The 15,572-nt window shown below is 43.3% G+C and overlaps 1 long non-coding RNA gene across 1 annotated transcript in view; it reads right to left on the minus strand.

The window, feature by feature from the left end:
• Positions 1–227: 227 nt before the first annotated feature.
• The window catches only part of LOC145543545 (uncharacterized), a 448,599-nt gene continuing 433,254 nt past the window's right edge, over positions 228–15,572 (minus strand). The window contains exon 5 of the long non-coding RNA XR_014080794.1: positions 228–286. This is a non-coding gene — a long non-coding RNA (uncharacterized LOC145543545). The remainder of the gene's footprint in view (positions 287–15,572) is intronic.

Consider the following 15,572-nt stretch of genomic DNA (forward strand, 5'->3'; position numbering starts at 1 on the left):
TTTATAACATGTTACTACTGTAGTGGGACCACTCAGCACCCCTTTGGTGGGGTTGTTGTGTAATTGGTGGTAGATTACGTTGCAGACATATTTTTAAAAAAAGATGTCAAATCAGACATTTCTGCTTATTACTGTAGACCTCAGCATAATTCTCAAAGCAATCAATGCATTTCATCCATTAAACTATTGATGGGGGGTATTAATTCATATAATGTTTAACTACTCACTGTGGACTTTCTCTCTGCCAACTTTCTTCCACCCAAGAAGTCCTGAAATGTTGCTGCTCCTGTCAAAAGAAACGAATCATTAATAAGAACCAGCAAGCCCAGAGGCTAGCTAGAAGCCGGGCCATGATATATAGAGGCTTCACATTCTTTTAACTCAGTGCTGAACTGTATGTACCAAAGGAACAAACCGCTCAGCATGGCTTTACCGAGGGTCTGAAAGAAACACAGAAAAAGGTATATCCATCAAATCTTTGGAGTGAATGTTTGGGATGTGAGAAACCTTTTTTGTTTTCAAATTATATATCTGGCAATCCCCAGACAGTGCAGTGGTAAAGAATCCGCCTGCCAATGCAGGAGATGTGGGTTCGATCCCTGGGTCAGGAAGATCCCCTGGAGGAAGAAATGGCAACCCACTCCAGCATCCTTGCCCGGGAAATCCCATGGACAGAGGATGATAACGGGTGATGGGTGAGTGATGTGAACAATGAGGACAAAGGGGGAAACCAAGCCCGCTTGATCAGTGTGGATTTTAGTTAAAATCGCAAAGCAGATCTGAGGTCCAGATCCACACTGATATCCTTAAAGCTTTCATTCAATCCTGTATGCTTTTGCTTTAGTCTTCTGCTGGGCATTTGCCAGACTGATAAAGATAGTGGAGGAAAAAGGAGTGGTCAGAGAAAGAAGAGAGTCCCCTGATCTGACATATTTAGAGAATTTGGGAATTATCTACTTGAAAAGCCAAGACAATATAGAGGATTGGGAAACACGTTTGGAACTGAATATTACTGAAATATCTTCAAGGTGCCTAAAGGATTCTCTCAAACAAACGTGAACAGTCCCTTTAATCGAATTTTAAATGAATCTGATAGTAAAGAAAAATAGGGTGGTCAGAGAATCATAGGATGAACTTGTGAACTTTTATGTTTTCTCTTATCCTTATATTTGTAGCCTGTTTTCAGGTTTCTTACATGTGTGGCATGTTTGAGATTTTATAAACCATGTCCAAGATCTCAGCTGATCCTAACCACAGTCTTGTGAGGTCCTTTTCACTATTATCATCATCAGTGTACAGCTTAAGCTCCAAGTGGATTAAGCAACTTGCCCAGTTATCACATCACTGTGTGTTGCAAAGACACAATTACAACCCTGAACTGTAGATACCAAGTCAGGGATATTTCATTCGAGGACTAGAGGTGGGTTTATAATCATAGTGCTGAGGCCACAGATCTCTGTGAGTAGGCATCCTTTAATCCAGCCCTTGTAGGGAGGTGTCTTTCAACTCTGAAAATATTTCATATACAAAGATCTCCTGGTTTTTGAGAATTTCCAAGCTCTAAAATATTTTAAATACATAAAACATGACAAATTTCTTGGTAACCATGCTAATTTAACAGTGGATATTACTTATCAGACAGAAGACACTGCAAGTATTCTAGACATACTGCCATTTGTTCAGACGTACTAAAAAATACTTTAAGTAAGCCTTTATTTTGTACTGGGCACTATCAGGGCTTTGTAGATACAACAGTGAAAAAATAGACAATAATGTCTGCTTTTTTGAAGCTTACATTCTAAGTAGGGAGAGATGAAATATTTAAAAAGTATATTATCACAGTTGTCTAGTGGTGTAAAGTATACAGAAGAAAATAAAGGGGGAATGGGATTAGGGAATGCTGAAATGCTATTTTAAATAAGGTTGTTTGGACATAAGGAGATTTCTCAGAAAAACTAAAAATAGAAATATCATATGATCCAGCAATTCCACTTCTGGGTATATATCAAAAAAAAAAAACGAGATCACTAATTGGAAAATATACATGCACCGCAATCTTCAAAGAAGCATTATTTAAGACTGCCAAGATTTGGAAGCAACCTAAACGTCCATCAACAAGATGAATAGATAAAGATAAATAAATACTACTCAGCCATAAAAATGGATGGAGCTTTGCCATCTGCAACAACATGGATGGACTTGGAAGGTATTCTGCTAAGTAAAATAAGTCAGATAAAGATAAATACTGTGTGATATCACTCACAGAATTTTAAAAATACAACCAACTAATGAATAGAACAAAAAATAGACTCACAGATATAGAACAAACCAGCAGTTACCAGTGGCAAGAGAGAAGGGGGTAGGGGTGAGATAGGGGAAAGGGATTACATGACAGAAACTAATATGAGCTACAAGGATATGTACAGCACAGGGAACATAGCCAACATTTTATAATAACTACAGATGGAGTCTAACCTTTAAAATTATGAATCATGAGGTTGTACATCTGTAACATATAATTTTGTACATCAAGTATGCACCAATAAAAGAATAAAGAACTGAGAAATCTCAATCAGTCAATTGATCAGTCAATAAGGTCATGTGGGAAGATCTCGGTGATAGGATTATATGGGATCAGAAAGCTGAAAAAACGACCAAGCAAGGTGACCTGCTAGAAGGCTACGTCAGTAATCAGGGCTTGGACAGAGGCAGGGACAGTGTAGACAAGGACACGTGTTAGAATCTGGATGTGTTTGGAAGATGGAGTCCGTGGATTTGCAAGCAGATTAAAGACAGGTGTGAGCAAATAGACTTGGATGGGTGAGTGTCCCTGACTGAGACAGTGAGGATAGAGGTGGAAGCAGGTCTGGGAAGGAAAGTCGAGTGTCCACAATGTTAGACATAATGAAGTTCTTAGTGTCAAGTGGATACTCAGTTAAGAGTCTTATTTGCAGGCAGATAATTCTGGAGTTTAGAGGTGAAGTCCTGCTGGATATAAAACAAAAACCAAAAGAAAAATGATTTGTCTGTGTATGAGAAATACTTAAAACCTCTAGGGAGTGTGAGTAGAGAGAAGTAAGTCTCAGAGATGAATCCTTGGACATGCCTATGATTAGGTTGGAGAGGTGCAGTGTGACCAGAAAAACAGATCTTAACAAAGATTGAGATGGACATTGCTCAAACACGTAGGGCATACTTCTGTATCTCCTCAGGGTGGAAATGTTTATCTCCTGTTTCATGGGCAGTCAGGGAGGAACATGTGATGGGCCAAGGAGAGGGTGGGCAGCGGACACAGCAGCAAGCACCGTTTGGAGCCAGTGCTAAAGCCACGCAAAATAGGCCAAACAGAAACATATGAAGTGCAATCAAGATGGGAATCACTGATTTCTTTATGGGGCTTGTAAAATGATTCAGAAAGCAAACACAGTTGCGAATTTGAGAACCTGTGTTATGCACAGACCCTCATCCTTAGCTACTGTTCACTCATTTCCTTTATTTTTCTCTATTGTGTATTTTAAAAACAATGATGGAATTCTATGTTCCCTTTTTTCTTTAATTTCTTACTTTGCCTCAAATCTCTTGATGCTGAAACTAAGAATTTATTGAGGGGTTGGTACAGCTGTCAATTAACTTCAGCTTCCCTCCCCAGGTCCTGATCACAGTATTTGTGTGAGACGCTGTTGTTTTTCAGTTGCTAAGTCATGTCTGACTCTTAGCAACCCTGTGGACTGAGACATGCCCCTGAGCAGCCTCTGAACAAACAATGCTCTTGCCCCATAGCTGCAGTCGTGTCTGACTCTGTGGGACCCCATGGACTGTAGCCCGCCAGTCTCCTCTGTCCATGCGATTCTCCAGGCAAGAATACTGGCGTGGGTTGCCAAGTCCTCCTCCAGGGGATCTTCCCGACCCAGGGATCGAACCGGCACCTCCCAGTTTCTTTCACAGAAGCATTTAAATATATTAAAAAAAAAAAAAATCCAATTTCTAAAGCTACTGCCTTCCCTCTGACTAATTCTTCTCCTGTCTTTAAAACCCTCTCCTTCCTTGACTCTTAAAAACTCCAAGACCTATTTCTCCTCCAATCTCTTTGCCAGTCTTCTTCTCATTTACTTCACCTGCTTCTAAATATCTGTGTTCCTCTAAAGCACAATTCCTCAGAACTCTTCTCAAACCAACCACTTAAAATCAGAGACTGTCTCTGCATTACGAGTTCGTGCGTCCTGCCCTTAACATTAGATAGGAATAAGAAAACAGTTTGGCGGGTTCTTAAAAATTAAACATAGAATTTACATGTAACCCAGCAATTCCATTTTTAGGCTTATATACCAAGGAATTGAAAAGTGGTTCCCAAACAAATGCCCGTGTGTTTGTAACAGCACAGCTCACACTCACTGAAGGTGGAAACAATCTAGATTTCCACCAGTGGGTGAATGGGTAAACACAGTGTGGTATACACATACAACAGAATATTATTCAGACATAGAAAGAGTGAGGCGAGGATGCCTGTTACAACACAGATGAGCTTCAAAAACGTTTCAGTCAAAAACGTGAAAGAAGTCAGATGCAAAAGGCCACAGAGTGTAAGAGTCCATTTTCATGAAATATCCAGAATAGGCAGGCACATGGAGATGGAAAGCAGATGCGTGGTGACCAGGAGCGGAAAGGTGACTATTTAACGGGAGTAGGGGGTTTTTTTAGGGGAGGGCTGATAAAGATGTTTAGAACTTGATATGTGATGTGGTTGTGCAACATTTTATATATTATATACCACTGTATTATATAATTTAAAATGGTTAATTCTATTCTATGAATTTTACCTCAATTAAAAAATGAGTGGACCCACTCCAGATCAGAATTATGCATGTGTATATGTTTATGAGTAAATAAATACATAGATATATGTATCAAAACCACAATTTTCCTCAGATGAAGTTAAACCTTCACATTCAGAATCAATCTTCACATATGATTTCAGCACACATGGTAGAATGCAGCACTTATAAGGATGTTTTAAAATGTTTTGATTTTTAAAGTAAATATAGACATATAGAAAAGTTTCAAAACAATGCAAAAAATCTTATACATTATTCACTCAGATTCCCCAAATGTAAACATTTTTATATAAAACATAAAACATGTAAAACATGTTTTAGTGATAAAGCACATGGTAAAATATGCATATAGATGTATATTTATATGTACAGACATGTATACTATGTATACATAAAATCTATTTTCACATGTTTCTATTCATTATGTGTTGTACACATGCATATAAGTGTGCATTTACATACACACATATGGCACATATAAAGACATGTATGTAATCATGAGCACATACATATGTATATATGCACATACACATGTGAGCTTGTATATGTGTGCATATATGTGTGCACACAGTCTTTTTTTCTTAGCCATTTGAAAAGACAGGCTGCCACTTGACTCATATTCAGTTTGTTATTTCAAAAAAACAAGAATATTCAAGTGTATTACTATAACAGAATTATTACGATAAGAATGTTAATGTTTACAGTACTAAAATCTGATCTATAGTTCTTTTCAAATGCCACTGCTTGTACTAATAATGAACTTTTTAGCAAAAGAAAAAATATAGCATTGAAAAGTATGAAACAAATTGGAATTAAAGTAGAAACTAGTGGTTTTTGAAGACTTCCTATATCTAGCTCATATTTTTAATCACCAAGATAATATATTATGCAGCATGTCTGGGGTACACAAATATTGGATTCAGGAATTAATTTCATTCAATTACTTAATCCAAAATGTGGGTGCCTTTATATTGTGAAACTATTAATCACTCTTTTAAAGAATAGAAAGAGGGCCAAAAAAAAAAATTCATAAGGGTCTGAATATCTTTCAGCCTTAAAGTGTTCTCTGTTTACTTTTTCTTTGATCATGAAAATCCATAGGCAGCCATAAAATTTTAAGTGGAGCTATAATTATTTGAAACTTTCAGAGTGTCTCTGAAGCACTTTAGAACAACCTCAAGTATCATAACTTGATATTATTTCTACTTTTCTACTTATAATGAAAACAAGAGTTGTGAGTCCTATTCATCATTTCCACGTGAAAAAACAGTAGGAAAAAATCAGTGTGTTTATTCACCTAGAAAATGCCCAGATGGAGTTTATTAACCACATTTTAGTTACTCATCTTTATGACTCTCAAATAGAGATAAGATACAATCACAAGGACCTCCCAGATGACCAGTTCAGCAAGGCCACAGGGTTGGAAGGAAGCTGGCTATCCATGTGCTTCTATAGTCAACAACAGAGCATGCTCCAGGCGTCAGCTCTCTACCATTTTCCAGCAAAGTGAAATGTAGAGCCAGGCTCACACCGCTATCCATGATCTAACTGGTATATCCTCTCAATACTCAACTGTTGAGGGTACCAATCCTGCCAAATCGTGTTAAGGCAAGCTATGTATATTTACATGCACACATGTACATACATACATATATATACACACATGTACATACATACACATATATACACACACATGTGTGTGTGTGCTCAATCGTCTAGTCGTGTCCAACTCTTTGCGACCCTAAGGACTGTAGCCCTCCAGGCTCTTCTGGCCACGGAATTCTCCAGGCAAGAATGCAGGAGTGGGTTGCCATTTCCTCTTCCAGGGGGATCTTCCTGACCCAGGGATCTAACCCATGCCCCTCGTGTCCCCTGCATTGACGGGTGGATTCTTTACCACCACGCCCCCTAAGGCTTGCTCATTTTATGCATGTAGATATGTACCTGTCTATCTATCAACTATCTTTAAAAACAGCTTGCCATAGTCAACTGCAATCAGCCACACCCTCTGTTAAGACAGGGATCCAAAAGAGTGTAATGACCTAAGGCTTGCTCATTCTGTGTATGTATTTATGGTATGTATCTATGTATTTATGTATAAATTATCTTTAAAAGCAGTTTGCTATAATCAACTCCAAACAACCACCCTCTCTTTTAAAACAGGGATCTGAAAGAGTGTAATGCATTTTTGGCCATAAGAAGCTCCTGATCCAGCTGGGATCACTGACCTGTAAAAAGATGAGCTACAAGGCAGCACCAGTAGCTCTTTAACTGAGATTTATCTGAAACATTTCACTGAGGAGGAGGAGCTGTGGAATGTTTACAATCAAACGGTGATTCGTCAGGGGGAAAAACGGCTGAGAAGGACATTTATATACAAACATAAAGAGACAGCTATCTCTCTCTGTATATCTATCTTTCTATATATCTATAAACACACACATAGATACATAGGTACAGATATGTACGTATACACATATACATACACATATGTATGTGTACAGAGTCATGTCTGACTCTGCGACCCCATGGACTATAGCCCATGAAAATCCATGGGATTTTTCAGGCAAGAATACTGGAGCAAGTTTCCATTTCCTTCTCCAGGGGATCTTCCCAACCCAGGGATCAAACCTGCGTCTCTTGTGTCTCCTGCACAGGCAGGCATTTTCTTTACCACTGAGCCACCTGGGAACCCCATACATATGCATAAATGTGCACACAGATATACATATGGAGTACACACCCATATACATTATATCCAAGTGAGAGGTGAAGGGGGGTTAGTCATGAGAAGACCATACATGTATTTATAATTTAGAGTTAAACTCTATTTTAAAGGATCAAGAAGACCTCAAGGGCCCAGAGTACAGGATAAGTGGCATCAAGCGCCCTCTGACCCCATGGCTTCTTCTGGGAAACTGTGAGTAACACCACGGTCCCTCCTAAAGAAGTGCCCTGCATCACAGTCAGCATGCTCCATCATGGGTCCTAATGCACATGGCCATGGCCGACTTTAACAGGAATACACACCACACCCAACAAAAACCAGCCTATAAATGGGAAGGCATTCTGTTCATAGACCTGAGAACTGGCCCTCACTGGATGGTGCCAGATGAGTCACTTTGAGTCTTTCAGCTTCCCTCTCTCCGCTCTCAGCCTCTTGCCTCCTGTCCACAGCGTCTGGTCACAGACAAAACAGAGAAGCCACGGCACGGAGAAGGAAGCTGTGAGTCAGGCTCTGGTTTCGTCACCCTCATGGATCCTCTCCAGCCACACTGCCCGAGCCAGGCTCCTGACTTCCACATCTGCTGTTCCCTCTGTAATACCCCTTTCCAGCCTGGCTCATCCCTTCCCTCTTATTGGGCCTTTCCAACAATGCCGGGCTTCCCTGATAGCTCAGTTGGTAAAGAATCTGCCTACGATGCGGGAGACCTGGATTCAATCCCTGGGTCAGGGAGATCCCCTGGAGAAGGGAAAGGCTACTCCCTCCAGTATGGCCTGGAGTATTCCATGGACTGTGTAGTCCATGGGGTCACAAAGAGTTGGACACGACCGAGCGACTTTCCCTAGCATACCATATCCAGCAAGGCTGCCTTCTCAGGGAAGGGAGGCACTTCTGGCCCCTCTCTCTAAACCTCTGCTCCCCTCTCCCCTGACCCTCAGCTCCAGTGCTGTCTCCTAGTGCTTATCAGGATGGAACAGACTCTAACTCTCCATCACCTGTCTCTTTTCCATCATGTCTCTCTCCTGCATGAGACCGTCAGCTCCTTGAGCGCCGAATTTGTGCTTGCTGCGTTCTTTCCTCTGTCCCTAGTGCTGAGATGAGAGCTGGGCTTTCGGTGGGCCCTTGGGCAAGTAACCTTGCATCCCCAGCTCACTCCAGATTCATTTTCAGCCCTTCTGCGCCTTGCTCTGTTCCTTAGGAGGTGAACTCCTGGGAACCGCATCCATCGTTAGAGGTTTCTGGATGCTTCACTTATCTATCTACCTACCCAGCTACCATTTGTCGTCTTTTAAAAACTGTCTGTTATAAGCAACAGCTTTCTATTTGTTTAACTGGCTTAACCATTCTGAGCTTCACTTACGCACTGACAAAACTGACCAAAACCTCACCAGGGAGGTACAAATACGAAGCTGCGACTGATGGGAAGAGTTTCTCATGGTGTTTGTTCACTAAATGGTAGTCTCTCCCTTTCTTTTCTTTGTTTCTCCTTTTCTTTGCCTCTCTTCCTTCTTACTGCACTGCCTCAAATAAAATGGGACCAGAGAGATTTTTACTAAAACTTTTAAATTATTGACTTGGAAAAAAATTCTGTGCAATACCAGTTCTGGTCAGGAAAGAAAAGGAATCTATTTCTTGGTGGACATTCAGGTATAAGAGGAGGTTACAAGCAAAAGAAGGGGAGTCCGAGAGAAGACTTAATCGTCACCCTCCCAACTTAAGGCCTCCACACCATACAGTCAACTCGCTATGCCTGACTGCTTGGCAAGGTAAGCAATATTCCACAAGCATTAGAGTCACATACCATGGTATCGGAAGTGAGCCCATTTCAAGATACTGAACAAGAGAAACTTGGCTGTTTTTCTTTGCCATCAGGGAAGGTGGAGGGGCCTACTTGGAAGATGATTGGTGTGAAATCTTTAGTTACAACTTTGAAATTTACCACTTTATGTGCATGGTAGGAAATATAGACATGTTTCCACTGCAACATACACCTTCTTCTTGTCTTATTCTGTTTATAAAGCAAAGAGCATGCTATAGAGTTAGGTGAGCACGAGAGGTTTTGCTTCCAAAAAATTGGACACACCACAGGATGGAATTACAGGACTGCACGCATGTTCAAACCAAGCGCTGCGTTTAGGAATACCCGTGCCCTGCCAGCACGCTCACAGGCACCAGCACCCCCATCACCGCGGGCGCGCGTTCTCCACGTCCGTCTTCTGGTGCTCCTTGTCCTTTCTGTGCCAAAGCGAAAGGAATCGTTCAACAAATCGTAAGAGCGCAATGACCGCTGTATGTCCGTGTGACTAGAGAGATAAAACCAGTTCGGAAGTTTGAAGACCAAGAGGACAGCAATGATGTATCATGATCGCTTGCAACACAACATAAAACAAGACAAAACTGGAAAATGAGACCCTCCCAGATGGCAAGGACAGCGTGGGTCCTGCAGAAATGTCCGCCATGCTAACCCAGTCTTTCTGTCACGGATCACAGCTCACATTGCCTTCAATTGTCAAATACGCAGCTTGTAAGAGTCAGCACAAAATTACCTTCCTCATGAACTAATCTCCAGCTCCAGGGAGGGTGAACACCTGTACACAGATATTTGCAGCCCCTTGCAACTTTATTGCGCTCATCAATTTATGTCCCTCCATTTAACCAGACTGGGCTTCCTAGGTGGCTCAGGGGTAAAGAATCTGCCTGCCAAGAAGTAGATATGGGTTCGATCTCTGGGTCGGGAAGATTCCCTGGAGAAGGAAATGGCAACCCACTCCAGTATTCTTGCCTGAAAAACCCCATGGATAGAAGAGCCTGATGGGCTATGGTTCATGGGGTCACGAGGAGTCAGACGGGACTGAGCAACCAAGCAAGCACGCACCAGCCACACGAGGTAGGATCAGTGCTCTGTGATCTCAAAGCCTGCCACCCCACGCATGTCTTACGTCTAGTAGATGTTCAATAAAAGCCTGTTAAACCAGCTCTGTCCTGTGCTCCCCCTGTAACAGGGTTTGATGGCCCCATCGCCTGTTGCCCACGTGTGCTGGCTTAGGGCAGGAAATCCATCACCGTGACTGGAACAAAACGGCAGGGTTTTGTTTTTTGCTTTTGTTTGTGTTTTCTCCAGCAGCAGTGATGGATTTGCCCTGCTTAACCACAGTTTTATTACTGACTCAACTCCCGACCCGTGTTCAGGTTAACTGAGCAACTGGCTGGATTGATGGCTGGGGTCTGTGAAACTGATCTTGGCAGCACAGTCAGGGGCTCCGAGCAAACTTCAAATGAACGTTTATGACCTTCCCGAGAGGACCTTGCTCCTGCGCAAAACGGCTGCACCGAAGGGCTCCAAGACTGATAAATTGGTGTCTCGTATTTTCGGAGAAACTCTTGAGCTAATGTATGTTCTTTATCTGAGAGGAAAATTTCTAACCGCTGGAAAGGTTAAGAAGGAGTCACAATAGTAACTTGCGTATTGGCTATTTTTTTTCACTGTAGATGTTCCAGAGGGGTGAGCGATATTTACTAATTTCTGACGTCCATAGAGTCTTCTTAATGAAACAAACATTCCATAAATTCAAGAAGAAATTTGAAGATATAAAATCCATGATAATAACTGAAGGAGTTATGTTTTCGCAGGGCTAGATTTTCAGGCCTTTTGAATTTTATTTCCAAAACGTCTCTGAGGACACCCGGTGACCAGCATCTCTCAGCCAGACCACTGAGAGACTTAGCTGGTCTCACCACATGCTTGTCAACCGCAGCCAGAAGGATCTTCTGAAATGCAGGTAGAATCAAATAACCTCGCCTTACTTCTGCTCCTGCACCCACCTCGATCCATTTATCTGAAACAGTTGGTGGCTTTCTATTCTCCTTAGCAGATAGACCCAAATCCCTGATAGCACCTCTCAGGCTCTGTGCACAGAACCTGCGTCCCCAGCGTTTTATCCTTTGTTCCAGCCACATCGCCTAATCAGCTCCCGCTTGACCTTTATACCTGTGCTTCTCGACTTCGTCTCATCCCTGCTACCCTCCCAGGCAGGAAGCACTCAGGCTGACTGTGAACACCAGCACGTGGACTTCTCTGCCATCTCAGCAATGGATGGTGTGCCTTTTATGATTCCAGAGAAGCTTTCTTGTGCTCCAGAAAGCAGGCAGTCCTTTGATCTCTTGGGAATCACCATCAAATCTCTGGCAGAAACTGAAACAAGTACAACTGGTAGACTCCTCCTTGACCTCTGTATCGGCCCTTCTCCAACCTGCATGTCATGATTGTCATCTGGGGAACCTGCTGAGACAGCGATTCCTGGGCCTCTCTCTCAGTCAAGCCCATTCAGTAAGTCTGGGGTGGGGCCCGAGAGTGTGCATTTCTCACAAGCCCTGGGGATGCTGACAGCTCCAGGGACCATGCTTGGAGCACTATGGCTCCAACCTCTACTCCCTCACTGTCTCAGGGAAGCTTTTCCCACTTCTCTGACACAGATCCAGCTTGGCATCATCATGGCACAGCGTGCGTGCCCCGCACGGCACTCATCACCATTGTCCTCTCTCTCGCCCCATTGTGCCCATCTGGCTGTTTCTGCCACCAGACAAGTTGTAGGGTGGCGTTTGTGGACCTTAGTTTCCATAGCATCTAAAAATAAGGATTTTTCAATGTATAAGTATGTAAATCCTGAATCGTCCATATTATTTTTCTACTACTTTCGTTGGAAAAATTAGTTTGGTGTACTAATTGTGACATCTTGATAAACTGCAAAATGCCTTCACTACATTTCCTACTTCTCTGAAAAGAAGCAACAATTACTAAAACATTCCAGGACAAAAAATGTTTCCATGAAACAAGAAAAGAAAATTGAGGTTTGTTATTTCTCATTTCCTGTAAGGATAAAGATATATCTACAATATCTATATGCAGATTTAGGGGACAAGACATATGAACTGACATACGCTCTGACGTGTAGCACATTGTCAAGTGAAGAAGCTGAGATGGAAAACGTCATCTTATTTTGACAGGTGCCCACACTGCTTTGAAAGAAAGTGCCAGTGTCTGTTATATACACACATCCCCTACGCCTTTCCACTATGTTTGGTGTAAGATCTATACAGCCTAGTGAGGAACAAAAATTATCTACTCTAGACATTACAAAAGTTATGTAAGATTATTATTACAACTGTACTCATTATATAATAGACATTTGGCATTATACTCTGTGCTTTTTAAATATGACTGATAAGATGGTATCTAAGGTACACGCCTGTCCTCAAGAAGTTTACAATAGGTGCACAGTCAGAATCAAGTACAAAATAAAGTTTCCGAAGTGCACAGAAGGGAGTGACCATATCCGGTAAGGGGGCGGGGGAGAGCAGCGTGTTTCACGGAGGAATAAAACTGCACGAAGAATTTGGAGATGGAGTGCCATTTTGAAGTGGAAGCAGATTGAAGGGAAGGGACAGCTGTTCAAAAAAGAATGTCGATACTGTAACTGAAAAGCTGAGGGCCTCCATGGACAGTGACATCCCGAGAAACGCGTGGTCGGAAAGGTTGAGATCTGGGGCCCATCCATGACTGAGGCACAGCTCGTGTGCCCCGATTTCCTGGGTGTGACGGCCTGGCCCCGGAGCCCACGCCCTGACTTCTGGGGCCTGCCCTCGTCCTGCAAGGAGTCAGCGAGCGGCGTCCCGAGTTCCACCACATTTGTCTGATAGCTGTGCTCTCCCCTGGGAGTCAGTCACCTTGGCCAACAGTGTGATCACTCCTTAACTTCTTTCTCCATAGACTCGCCAGTAATTCATTGTTTCAGTCAGCTTCCTCATTGGGATCTTCTGGAGAGTATTCACATGAGACGAAATCATTCCAAATATGGACCTACGAACATTTTCCCCAAAACTCCCCGTGACTGTCTCTCAGGTCCATGTATCTGTTCATTTCGCGAAACCTCCCCCAGCGTCTCTGTGCCCATGGAGCAGATGCTGTCTGTGTCCTTGTCATTTCAGCACACTCTGCCCACTTCAGCCGCCAGACCCTGCCTTTCTTCGTTCCCTTGTGGACGTTCTCTTGCAGCTGGGGCATGTTTTGCTGCCCACCTGGTGGGAGTAACTGACTCTAATAATCATAAAGAAATCATGCCACAAAACGGGGCCAGAAGTCTGTGCAGAACTCAGGAAATTCACAAAGTGTGTCTTGGTGCTTCTATGTCCGGTGCTCGGTCACCTAGTCATGTCCAACTCTTTTGTGACCCCACGGACTGCAGCCCTCCAGGCGCCTCTGTCCGTGGGATCTTCCAGGCAAGAATACTGGAGTGAGTCACCATGCCCTCCTCCAGGGGATCTTCCCGACACAGGGATCAAACCCACGTCTCCTGCACTGGCAGGCGGATGCTTTACCACTGAGCCACCTCGGAAGCCCCCTCGTAAGGAGCATCAGCCACTAAAGGTACACACTTGACCCAAGCCAGACCAGTCCAATTCTCTCCGTAAATTCTGAACTAAGACTTACAAAAGCTGGTAATTGAACTGGGAAGCTCCAGTGGGCAACTGACATGGAAAATTTGCCTGAGAAGGCCCTATTTGAATCAACTCACAGTTCAGAAAAGACAGCAAAGTCCTAGAAAGCTAAGAGCAAGAAGAAAGCCCGCTGGAAGAGGAGGAAGGGCTGCAGCAGCTGGAGAGAGGCAGAGGGGAACCCCGATTTCAACAGCTTCCTGGTGCTTCCATCCACGTGGTCCTGCTGTTTCTTCCTCTTGGATCCACAGGTAGCCCTGTACCTTACAGCAAGTTTCTCCAGTTGGTCTTAAGTTAACTTGAAGGATTCTTCAGTTATTTTAAACTAAAAGAACCTTGGTTAAAATAAGCACGCTTGACTCTGAGTTTAGGGAGAACAGGGACCATGACTTTCTTGGTTTTCAGTGTCTCTAACTCAGTACCTGGTGCAGGGCAGTTCCTCAGTATGTACTGGTCAGGAGAAAAAGGAATAAAAAATATTAATAAACTTCAGGAGAAACACTGAGAAGCATGTATATACCTTTTACATTGTGAAAAGCGTTTCCACCAGCGGGAAGTGGCCACCCTGTGTCCATCCATGTACCGGGCTGGAACGCCCATGCCTTAGGTCTTGTTTGAATTGGTAATTGCCCACTCATTTAATCCAACTGAAAAAAGGCCTTAACCACTGCTCAAATGACCGGCGTGTGTTTCTCCCGGATATGTAGTCAGGTATTAATTCACCTTGAAACATTTAGACGTCTTTATCGCTCTCAGATGTTCAAAGTGTCTGAGCAGAGAAGAGGGATGTAGTGGAGTTTAAAACGGGTAAACCGGAGGAATGAGGTCTCGATCTCCGGCAAACCCAGCACTTCAGCAGACCCGATGGGAAGAGTGGCGTGTTGTGGGCTGTTTCTTGAGATGTGCGTGAAGGAAAGACTAAATTTAACCAACACCAAAGCCCCTCTTGCAGCGTTCCACGATTGTTATAGTATTTGGTAACTTCGGTTCCCCTCTGGTTGTGATGTGAGAGCCTCCCCCCGCCACCACGCCCCCCACCCCCATGACAGCAATCTCCAGTTGTAAAATGGTAAGACCGTCAGCCAGCAATAATTTGCAATCCAAACAGACTTGACGCTCCCTGACATTTATTGAAACCTCAGACCCCGTGCACTGGTTTCAGTTTTCCTCCCTTTGCTCTGTTTTTACAGACAGACAAGTGCTTAGGCTTACGTTTAATAATGAGGAGAAATTTCTTCTTGGCCTCCTCTTGCTTGTGTTGGCTGCACCGGGGCTTGCAACAGACGGGTGGTTGGAGTTAATTACACTAAATGGTGAGAACATGATTTGACCCCACCAGTTCAGCCCCAGAGGCCGTGAGCCTCCTCACAGACACGGGCAGATGGAATGCTTCAGGGCTAGGCAGAGGGCAGGAGCCATGCAGAGCGAGATCTCCGCTCAAGACCAGACGTGGCTGCTACCCTGGGCTGTTTTAGAAGCAAAACAAGTGAGGCACATGAAAACACAGGGCGACGGCAAGGACC

The sequence above is a fragment of the Giraffa tippelskirchi genome, chromosome 3 (assembly GCF_054371585.1).
Source record: "Giraffa tippelskirchi isolate mGirTip1 chromosome 3, T2T-mGirTip1v1.2.pri, whole genome shotgun sequence".
NCBI classification, from domain to species: domain Eukaryota; kingdom Metazoa; phylum Chordata; class Mammalia; order Artiodactyla; family Giraffidae; genus Giraffa; species Giraffa tippelskirchi.